Source organism: Botryllus schlosseri, chromosome 13, assembly GCF_051294905.1.
Source record: "Botryllus schlosseri isolate E-star chromosome 13, Bs_hap1, whole genome shotgun sequence".
In the NCBI taxonomy this organism is placed as follows: Eukaryota; Metazoa; Chordata; class Ascidiacea; order Stolidobranchia; family Styelidae; genus Botryllus; species Botryllus schlosseri.
In genome coordinates this window covers 12,575,610-12,587,444 of record NC_137248.1, presented here as the reverse complement: position 1 = coordinate 12,587,444, position 11,835 = coordinate 12,575,610, and the positions used below count along the sequence as shown (strand labels likewise).

At 41.2% G+C, this 11,835-nt stretch overlaps 1 protein-coding gene across 1 annotated transcript in view; it reads left to right on the top strand.

Annotated features, from left to right (window-relative positions):
- Positions 1 to 11,835, top strand: part of LOC145453504 (B-cell receptor-associated protein 31-like) — a 457,607-nt gene that overhangs the window by 117,636 nt on the left and 328,136 nt on the right. The gene's annotated exons all lie outside the window — the stretch shown is intronic.

The window sequence follows — 11,835 nt, the reverse complement described above, 5'->3', positions numbered from 1 at the left end:
CTACATCGCGATATTCGTATAAGCAAATATTTTCACATAAATTAAATACTGTAATAAACGTTTTATTCAAGTGCAACATGCCTCTAAATCAAAGGCAATATTCATATACGATATCATACCCATGACCCAAGCAATATATCCTTTCGTGCTCAGTTATTTCTGTGGGGTCATAGAAAATAAATTCCTACCTGCCGGATCGCGCTCGTGGGCCAAAATATAAATCTACATTTTAATAATAATGGTGTCAAAACTTACGGCAATAATTATTCTTTTTCGCAAGAAAACCTAAGCCTACATGAAAAACATAACGTATCTAGGATACGAAGACTTTTCAGACGTAGGTCATGACGGTACTCTACATGAACTGCGTCCTTAAAACATGAAATCTCCTTCCTCAAAATCGTATGACACTATATGCCTTTCACCAAATTGCCACTGTACACTGCGCAAGTATACGAATAATATAGATTCGGATTCCTCAGACGCTTAATTAAAACAAATATTTGCTCACACCATGAACCATCAGCGTAAATGAGTCTAATATATAATCCAGCAAATACAGGTGCGGAAATACGCCATGCTTGCTGGTAGGGTCAGATTAGCCTAAGTATGAAAATTGACGCTTCTGACCCGGCACTCAACATTAACAAACAGTTTATTCCTAAGCTGCTGTTATTGTTGAAATGAAATGCGTTTGCGATGCATATTAAGTATGATTCTGCATACAGTAAGTAAAAGCATAACAACTTTTATACTGCGTATACGATTGGCATCATTTTTTTTTTGTATTGGGAATCTGACTTTTACGGTTAGTATTAGTCGCGAGAATGTGGAGTAAGACTTGGAGAGAAGAGCAGGTATCATGTTTCGGATTTCACCTCATTTCCAAACCCAAATTCAGAATACCCTTCGCATTCTGCCCAAATTAGAGATAGGATCATGCATTGCCTCGTATTTGTTCCAAAGTCACAGCAAAATTTAAAAATGAGAGTTCGTAGCAAAAAATGATTTTTTTTCACCTAGATCCAAATACTCACCAAGTTGACTTTACCGCCAACTCCGTGTTCCATTGATTAATTTACCATGATCCTATTGTGATCGCGTTGGTAATTAGTTTTATTCGCAGGATTAAGATTGTCTGGGAAGTGTGTAGTCGATCCAATTATTACTAGAGTAAACTCGAAGTAACAAGGTTTTTCGGTCGTAAACGCATACCACAACCACGCTTTCTATTTACTTCGAATACATTCATTGAACAACTATAGCCAAGGCATTTGAATCTTCTTACAGCAGTAGAATACCGAAGTGATACGATGAACTAAAACTCATACAAAACAGAAAAAGATCCGTGACTAGTGTCTACTATCTGATAATGCAAATCTTCTCACTTTATTCTGGAAAAAATCTTAAACTAACGTCATTGATACTAACTATATTTTCACTGGGTCACCTTTTCAGGGTATTGATTTTTGCCGCAATGCCTTAGGCCGAGTTGGCGGACCTGGGGTTTGGGGTATGGTGTTTGACTTGTTTTATGAGCTATCGCATTGTATGGCTTTTTTGCGTAAAATTAGATCTGCATTGTGACATTTTCTTCCTGCGTAACGGAAAAAATGTAATTTTCGGCGGTCTCGTGAGGCCGTCCTTGAAATGCGGAAGTAGCTCGGCAGGAGCTGACTGCGAAATGTTGTCATGTAGGTTTCAAAGAACATCAAAGTGTATGCATGATCGATTGAATAACGAAGAAAGAAACGAAATAGTCAGATATCCTGCAAATCTTAAACTGTTGGTTTTTACAACGGAACTTTTCGACTATCTCATACCATAATAAATCTAAAAATATTATAAATGCAATTTTAGTTAAAATTAAGTGCAACTTTCTCGGGATTTTAGTGCAACAAAAACTTGCCCTAATAATAACTAAATATACCAGTTCACCGAGAACAAAACAGACCAATAGTATATGACATCACAATAAAAATCATACGGGGTATGGACATAGAGGTATAGCTAACGCACATTTCCCCCTTTAAAAATATAAGATGTGATCGGTCATCGCGGCATCATATATGTTTACGATGCATCACAAACGATACATGGCCCTACGTCACTGGTAAAAACACGTTCACGATATTGTTGTTCAAACATCTATGTATAAGTATATTGTATACAGCAGTGCTCTTCAACCTTTTTCGTGGTGGTACACCCTTTTAACATTTTCTCAAAACTCGTACACCCCTGACCATATAAGACACCGATAACGCAGAACGCCGCATTTTGATTACATATGCAATACGTCCGGATTCCAGCGGGGAGTCGCCATGGCCCAGGGACGACAAATACTCATATTAAATTTGATACTGTGAACTTAACACCGCGGAGCACCCTTGTGGTATTCTGTGCCTTCAATTATTTCTTGAGATATGCCTTGCGTAAGTTTTCTTATCGTAGAAGCAAAACATCCCAGCAGGACAATACATAATTTATGTACCAAAATCGCGTGTATAAATGTCAAGAAAATATACTAGAATTATGTGTGCAGTCACGCGGACCGCGAAAATTCTGCCCCTTGACTGGATTTCCTCGAAAATGTTGGTGGTTTCACATATTATTGTCAAACGTTTATTCATTCTCAGCTCACGTGATCAGATTAACCCGTAGAGCTGATGGAGAGTATCTTCGAAAATATTGGGCACAATATTAATGTTGCATCTTCCGGTTTTTATTAATCCATTAGTTGCATATTGTTATTTCTTGGCCTCCCATCAGGATTGTTTGTATTGTTAATATTGGTATTTCTATTACACATCAATGACAGTGGCGATAATCGCATGTTTAGAATTTGTGCGCCACGACAGTGCATTTCTTAAACATTAGTGTCTTTGCTTTGGGTAATAAGGACGACTTTAGCTTGCACGCGCACTCCCACTCTTCATTCTCTCTCGCTAACATGCGTCCACTTTCAGGACTCTGCTGCTGACTTTGGAGCTCGGCTCACTCTTCGACGGGCTAGGCTTTTCAAAACGCTACGACAGCGACGAGGAGCCTAGATAAACCTCCGGCACATAGAAACATGGCTGAGCCGAGACTGGAACCAGAAACAATTGGTTGCATAATGACGGCCGCCAACACACGCTAATTTAAATATGTGTAGAAGGTCGAAAAATTATGGGGTTGCGGCTGAATGAGGCCGTACGTCCGCAGGTTGAGCACCCCTGGCCTAGCCGAAATTAGGATGAACATTTGAGCGAGGCTGCAACGTATAGTAAATGCTAAATACTAACCACGGCTCCAGGTTACTGGACCACCATCTAACGCAGTGGTTCGCAAACTTGACCCCCTGGCTGCGCAAGCATGTATTCTGCGCTATTCATAAGCTTGCCGCAGGAAGCACCAATTCAAAATGTCTCAGCTGTAGCGGTGGTTTCCTCGAGAATCATCAGACAGATATCGCAAGCTGAACACATGCTAATTCCACCCTGCTCTACTCGAAAAGGGTGCCCGGTCAATACCGAGAATGGACATTACCGAGAATGGACGATACCGAAAATGGACACCACCGAGAATCGGCATTACCGAGAATGCAATACAGGCATGTTATGCATATGAACAGGTCGAGTGTGTGCTTAACGGCGTTGCCACATTCGGTATCGATTCTCAGGTATAAATTTCTCGACAACGTCCGTTAGATTAAGCTAGATTCTTGACATTGGCCATTCTCGGTAATGTCCGTTCTCGGTAATATCAATTCTCGGTAATGTCCGTTCTCGGTAATGTCCATTCTCGGTAATAGCATTCTCGGTAATGTTCATCTCGGAAATAGTATGGAACCCTCGAAAAGGAAGTAGAAGTCCATTACCTAAGGTTAACTGATAAGAAATATTTGCTGATGGCATCACATTGTACGATATTACACATCCAGTCAATCTGTTTTGAAGCGTTAACTGGCGTATCTATTGTGATAGCTATGGTCATCGTATCATCGGTTCATCATAATGTGGATCTGGTACACCCCTGTCCCTTGTACACCCAATCCGAGTGGTACACACTTCAAAAATTATGGTACACCCTGGGGTGTAGGAAACACCCAGTTGAAGAGCACTGCCAAATTGCTCATTAACCTGTGCGTCAACCTGTACCGACGCACAAACCTGCCTTTGTGATAGCTGGCCATCGGCTCATTGTAATTCGAATCTGGTACACCCCTGTACAACCCATTCGAGTGGTACACCCTAGGGCCTAGGGTGTACGAAAACCCCGGTTGAAGAGCACTGGTATACAGCTACATGAGCGACCAGCCATTTTCTTTACACGACGGAAATATTATTGGAAAGATAATGAATACTGAATACTGAATACCATGCCGTTATGAAAGTCAAGTCATATGGATCGGTGGATTACGAATGATGAATCATTAGAAGTATCAGTATGGCATGTGTAGGTTGCATGGATTTCGTCGAATTCCTGTGAATTCCGGAACATAATATCGACATTATAAGCCTAAATGGCAGCGTGTAGGCTATATCGGCTATAGTTGTGATTGTGATGTGATGCCCGGCTCTAGTTACCACTAACAAAACTTGAATACTCAGCTCAGAGTCGAATCGGTCGGGCATATGCGTACTTGCTTTTGTCCGGTCGTGGCGGAGATAATAAAGTTAGCTGATAAGGGAAAATGCTAATCACGTGATTAAAAACTGCTAATCGGGACGCATTTTGGGCGGAGATAATAAAGTTAGCTGATCCGCAAGAATGGTAATCGTGTGATTAAATACTGCTAATCGCGACGCATAAAGTTGCTAAAGGTTACGCGCGATGGTTAGTCAAGATGCCCCGAGTTTTCAATCAAGTGGCGTTATCTGTTTCATCATAATGCGAAAACGCGTTATAGGCTGTCAGTTGTCAATTTGTTGGATGCAACCATAGTGTCCTATATGGTGTCGACACAAGCAAATCGCACGGTTCAATGAAATTGTATCACGTCACAGTTTCCATTTGGCTACAGGCAATTTGACGGTGATTTTTGACCGACTTGCCGAGCATCAAATTTGATAAAACGGGTATCAATCGAAAGCTGCCGCCGTACTGATTACGAAAATATAAATTTTATTCCGCTCGCGGCCCTGGAACCCCCACAATCAGCCTCTAATTTTTCATTGTTATGGAGATTGGCATTGGGACGCAACAATGCTGTCTAGCGAAACGAGACAGGTGCTCGAGAAAAAGGGAGCCAGACAGTATTGTTGCGTCTGTCGTTTCGCCAGACAGCATTGTTGCGTCCCAATGCCAATCTCCATAACAATGAAAAATTAGAGGCTGATTGTGGGGGTTCCAGGGCCGCGAGCGGAATAAAATTTATATTTTCGTAATCAGTACGGCGGCAGCTTTCGATTGATACCCGTTTTATCAAATTTGATGCTCGGCAAGTCGGTCAAAAATCACCGTCAAATTGCCTGTAGCCAAATGGAAACTGTGACGTGATACAATTTCATTGAACCGTGCGATTTGCTTGTGTCGACACCATATAGGACACTATGATGCAACAGCAGCTTGTTGATAACGATACTGCCACTGTGTATGTAGAATTATCATCATCGCGAAATAAAAGTCGTGTCCGATTAGTACGGTACAAATAAGAAACGGATTATACAATATTAATAGCGCTCTGCTACGCATTGTACGCAGTTTTAAAGATAAGTAGTTGTCGATAGTTTGTTGCAGTTTGTTAAATCATGAGATTAACACTAACTTTTAATATGCTGCGATCGACTGGTTTCCTTAATCCTGAGCTGATAAACCCTTACGAACGCGATAATCGACTTTATAGCCAATCCAACTTTATTATCTTCGTCCTCGAAGAAGTATTGTGCTTATAAGACATTGGTTGATTAAACAATACACATTAACTCCAGTGGCGGCTCGTGACAATATCGGGTGGTGGGGCAAGGGCTGCGAGCGACTTTTATCAAGATGACGTCACAATGGCGTTTTCCAACGTAAAAAAGTAACTTTATGATGGTCACATGAATTTCCCGACAACAGTGATTTTAACGTAGGTGCCGCGAGAGGTTTGCCGGTGAGCCGTGACTTGAAGTGTGGTAACAAATGTTTTATTCATTTATTTTTAATCAAAGGATTATTTTACAAAATGTACGTGAACTAAGAATCGTCCCTATGCCACGAATCAAGTATCAGGTCATCCTTAGTAGCATGCGTTTTGATTTCATGGTAGAGTTATAGATTACGCAAATCGATAGACCCTAAAATCCGACCGTCACCCCAAATTCGAAATCCGGATCCAGTCCGGCCAGGTAAAAAAACATTGAAATCCTGCTCCGGCTCCTGAACCGGACTGTGGCCATCTCTGGTTACGACCAGGTGATAATAGGCAACCAAAGCGGAGGCACCCGGCGTACGATTGGATCAATACACTGGACATGTGGACAACTTCTAGACCTCTCATTTTTGCTCTAAAGGCAACTGCGTAAACTACGTACGGAATAAAGATTCAATACGATTCATGTTCGCACTTGACTTGACCTGACTAATTCCAATGACTAGAACTCGAGAGATTGCGTAAGCCTAACTGGAAAGGTCAACGAGTTCGGACACATACGCAATTGTTATCTCATAGATTGGGCCTGTTATATTGAATCCAGAACATCAATTTGAATGGTCTTTGAAGAACTAAGGACAGCAGCCTCGGAACTTCGGTCTCGGAACAACGTAGGACGTAGGTCAAAATCAATGCAAACAGACGAACACCTAACTTTGAGTAAAATAGATCGAGGAATAGGCTGATCGAATGATCACTGATCAGCTGTTAGCCGACATCGAAAATGAAATAGCTATCGCAATTGACAGGGGATTGTAAGCAAATGGTTTGAAGGCCACAATTTCACAGTGAAATGGACATTGGCGAACATAAAATTATGTGAATATTTGAATGCAAACCGAGAATCTTGGTTAGCTGTTTCATGCGATCATCGAGATATACCATTGGAAATATCATCACCTATCTCGTTATGGAACGCAGACTATATAGATTAGCACAGACCGACACCGGCTTTTGCGTGAGATCCACAATGACGTAGGTAGGCTAAGTATCAGATCAGCGCGCATCTCTACCATACTCGACCTCGAAAACGAAATAACTGCCTCAATCATTGAGTGTCAACTTTAAGACTTGGCACCGTGTTCGATACTAAAATCAAGACATACCGTGTGAAAGCTCATGACAGATCTAGGTATGGAACATCGTTAAAATCAATAGAGACCAATAACGGCTTTTGCGTAAATTTGTTGGCGATAAATGAAGAGTCAGCTCTTACTCGACTTTGGAAACGAAATTACCACCCACATAGTTCAGTGACAAACTTAAAACTTGTTACAGCGGTCGATACTAACACTTACCGTGCCAAATGTCATGACCGATCTCGGTATAGAACATCGTCAAAATCAATGGAGACCAATACCGGCTTTTGAGTAAAATCTGTTTGCTGTACTATGTACATGATAGATCAGCACACACTGAACTTCGGAAACGGAATTACTACCATTATCTTTAAGTAGCAAGCCTGAAACTTGGAGCAGTGTTAAATACTACCTTCACGACATATCATACCAAGTTTCAAGAATTATCATGGTGCGAAACACCGTCAAAATCGACCTATTCCAGCAAAGGTCGACTCAACGCATATTACGGTAACCGAGTTCAGATATAGATACGATTGTTACATCACACCTTAAGGGCGAGTAGGCATATTTGCCCCGGTTGCTCGGCCATTTTACGAATAGGAGAGAGTAAATCACCGTTTCTTTATTGTGCGCGGCTTTGAGAGAATAGATAGTGAAAGCTTGTTATGAGCGCTACCGGGGCAAGCCCCGGCTAGGCATTCACAAAGCGAAAACACAGAAGAGAATTCGATTTTCGCAGAGACTTCGCTATGTATGGGCGTTTGCAAGCGAAAGCACAAGAAGAACGCGGGTTTCGCTGTGATCTCGGTATATATTGATTGCTGTGCGTCTATAAATGGTTAAATTGTTATTGAACAGAATTTTAGGTGGGGCAATGCCCCAGTTGCCCTATAGGACGAGCCGCCACTGATTAACTCGATGGTTCCCAAACATATAAATCCCTCGCGGCACAGTTATTTAAAATTCTATTCGAATAGCTATGCTTAAAAAAAACGTTTTTAGGAGCACGTATGGTGTCACTATATTATAAAGCATAGCTTTAGTGAACAGAGAGGACTTTCTCCGTTTCGGAATATGACCCACTTTGAAACTCCACGGCCTGAGCAAGCGAATATGTTTAACATGTTTACTGCGACAAGCATTCTGTTCCGTTTGTTTCGATAATACTGTGTAAACAGCATTGTACAGATATTGACATTTCAATCGACAACATGCAGCAATGTTTAAACATTAACCTGTGGTATTATTCACATTTATGCGAAAGGTCGGACAGAAACAGCTGGTATCCCCGGTGCTCCAAACTATACGTTCCTATATCGCCCATCGCTAGAACAAATAGATGTGGGTTGTTCTACATTTAGATAAGATTTAGATTTAGGATTTTCTTCACACTCTGCGATCGGCACCTAGATATTTGACTTATTAATGGCGCTGCAGCTGTATCTCAGTGGTTACACATCTGCCTCGCAAACCAAAGGTCGTGTAGGCCTATTCGATTCACGCTGATTTCCAACCTGGGATTCAGTCGCCGTAGAGCAGAGAGCGGGATGCGGCGAGAACCACATTCGGATTCGTTCAAGGTTCACTGCGTAATGAGCATATATCCGCTTGGGTAACGCTACATCTGGCTCTTCAATAAATCGTGATACTACAGAAATAATTAACCTACGAATAGATGCGAATCACGTGCCTGCGCAGTTTAGCAACCAGATAGAGCCCTCGTAGACAAATAAATAACCTACTTCAAGCTTCACCGCACCAGCAGCCTACACCAGAAGGATTCAAAATAGAAAATGGCGAAGGATAGTGCAAAAACGCTTATTCTCGCACAATTTCTATTTTATCGGAATCGGATCGCATTTTTACCAGAAAACCAGGAATATTTTTAAATGGAAGGGATTTCCACTCTCAAATCATATACCACTTGGCTACGTCACTGTTATTAGTGATGACTCAAAACTAGCAATGACTGTAAGAACATCACGAAACAGAACACCGTCAAGAGACGATGATAAATATTTTGTAAAGATAATAATCATGGGTAGGGCGATTTTTTTTTTGACAGGTCAAAAAAAGTCAAAAGTAGGTCAAAATTGTAGCGTAAGGTCAAACAATGTCAAAATTCTTTACATAGTTGAAACTTTTCTGCAACCTGCATTTCGTTTGTGTCGTGGATTTTGCACTGTCGGTGAACTTATCACTTGGCATTTTACAGCTTGTAGCGTACTTCGTAGGCCTACCGTTGTAGACGGCCGGTCCATTGTCTGCTCATCGTGAATCAGAAACATTCAAATACACAAATAGATGGACATGGTATTATGCTCATCGTACCGCAATATCCCAACTGAAGCAAGACTGGGTGGGCATTGCATGGTTCTTATATCAAGAAGCACATGATGAAAAATTGCGATGTGGACAAGACATTGCCAGAATGAAGCAACACGGTTTTTCACCAGCAGTATACACGCACAACTTCAGTGTTGTCAGCCAGCAACTGCTGCTGTTGAACGTTCTTTCCCATTTCTTCGGTCAAATAAATCGCCCTAATCATGAGAGTTGGTGGATAGCTAGAAAGATTGTTTTTACCTGTACTTTCATATTTTTAATGACTTGAAGAAGTTTTCGCGTGCCTCATATCAGAAGCAACCTGCACGATAAAAGATATTGAACGGAGTTAAATTCACAACGAAATGGCGGATTCATGACGTAATAATGAAAATACCTTACAAATAGCATGAATGGAAATTCAACTATAGCAACAATGCAGCGTATAGCCTATAGCAAACAGCAACTAGAAAAACTTATACTCGCGTGAAGAATAAGATATAAATATACTGATACAATATAGTAATACAGACGAGAAAAATTAGAATATAACACGGACGGAAAACAACTATGCAACGACAGCTAGCGGTGAAAGCTAGTACTGAAAGATTGTGAAATGAAATTAGCAATAGATCATCCCCTTCGCCGATGTGATATGGCAATATCGATAACATTCGGTTTTTCGACTTCAAACGTTCCACAGCCGAAACCGTGTCGATGTGGCAGTCAGAAAAATCGAATTAATCACGAGTTTGTTGCCTCAATGGCTTCACTGGTAGTAATCCAATGTTGGCAATCTCAAAATATCGGAAGTAACGTATTAGATTTAGTAAGGATCGCTAAATGGGAGTTATATTTTAATCCCTTTGCATTGCTGTGAATGTGTTGTTGATAATATTATTGTTAAAACAAGAGAAAACGATATCAACGCTGTTTACAAGTCTTTCGCATCACGAACATAAACGGAGCCAGTATGATTTTTTGTGGGAGGGGTGTATTGCGGTGGAGTAACGGCGCCTTTCGTCTCCTCCTGGTTAAGAAAAAACACACGTAATTAATAGTGCTTTGACAGAAGGACTAAAGAGCCGAGGGTTGTTCCAAAGATAATCAGATTCAAACGATTTTTATTTCAAACCCGTAATCAGAGATATATTTATTAGAAGGCAAAGTCGATTACGTATTCATATCAATATTCATACTCATTAAGGATGCGTCCCGTGGCAATTACGCATTGAATCGCATGCACTGCATGCATCCATTCAGTGATGTGCTATACAAAGACAGGAGAGTCATTGTTACTATATGTCGTTCGGGTTTGATGCTCTGCTGTGTATACCTCGACCGGTGTTTTATAAAAGTTGCCCTTTGGCATACATTGCTTTCACAAAACAGATTACGGCCTGGCTTCAAGCCACGCAAATCTTTTAATGACCTTTAATTTTCTATGGATTAAGTATTAATCCTTTCCGCAATCTCATTCATCATCATCATCATTATGATAAACATGTAGGATTTATTCATCTGCGGCGAGCGGTATTTAGATTGACAATGTATCAGTGGCGGCTCGTGACAATATCGGGTGGTGGGGCAAGGGCTGCGAGCGACTTTTATCAACATGACGTCACAATAGCGTTTTCCAACGTAAAAAAGTAACGTTATGATGCTCACATGAATTTCCCGACAACAGTGATTTTAACGTAGGTGCCGCGAGAGGTTTGCCGGTGAGCCGTGACTTGAAGTGTGGTAACAAATGTTTTATTCATTTATTTTTCAACAAAGGATTATTTTACAAAATGTACGTGAACTAAGAATCGTCCCTATGCCACGAATCAAGTATCAGGTCATCCTTAGTAGCATGCGTTATGATTTCATGGTATAGTTATAGATTACGCAAATCGATAGACCCTAATTTTTCTAAGCCCGTCCGAAAGTGTTTCGTACACGATCCTGGTGTGTTACGACCACTGAGCTGGTGGTTACGACCAGAGATGGGCGGATTCCAAAATTTCGGGATCCGAATCTATCCGGATCCGGCTGGCAATTGGAAATTCATAGTCCAAAGAAATCCGGCTGGTGAATGTCCAGTTCGGAATCCGAAAAAATCCTGCCAGAACAATGCTAATTAATCATATCACAGCAAAAAAATCCGGCTAAAATCCGACCGTCACCCCAAATTCAAAATCCGGATCCAGTCCGGCCTGGTAAAAAAACATTGAAATCCTGCTCCGGCTCCTGAACCGGACTGTGGCCATCTCTGGTTACGACCAGGTGATAATAGGCAACCAAAACGTAGGCACCCGGCGTACGATTGGA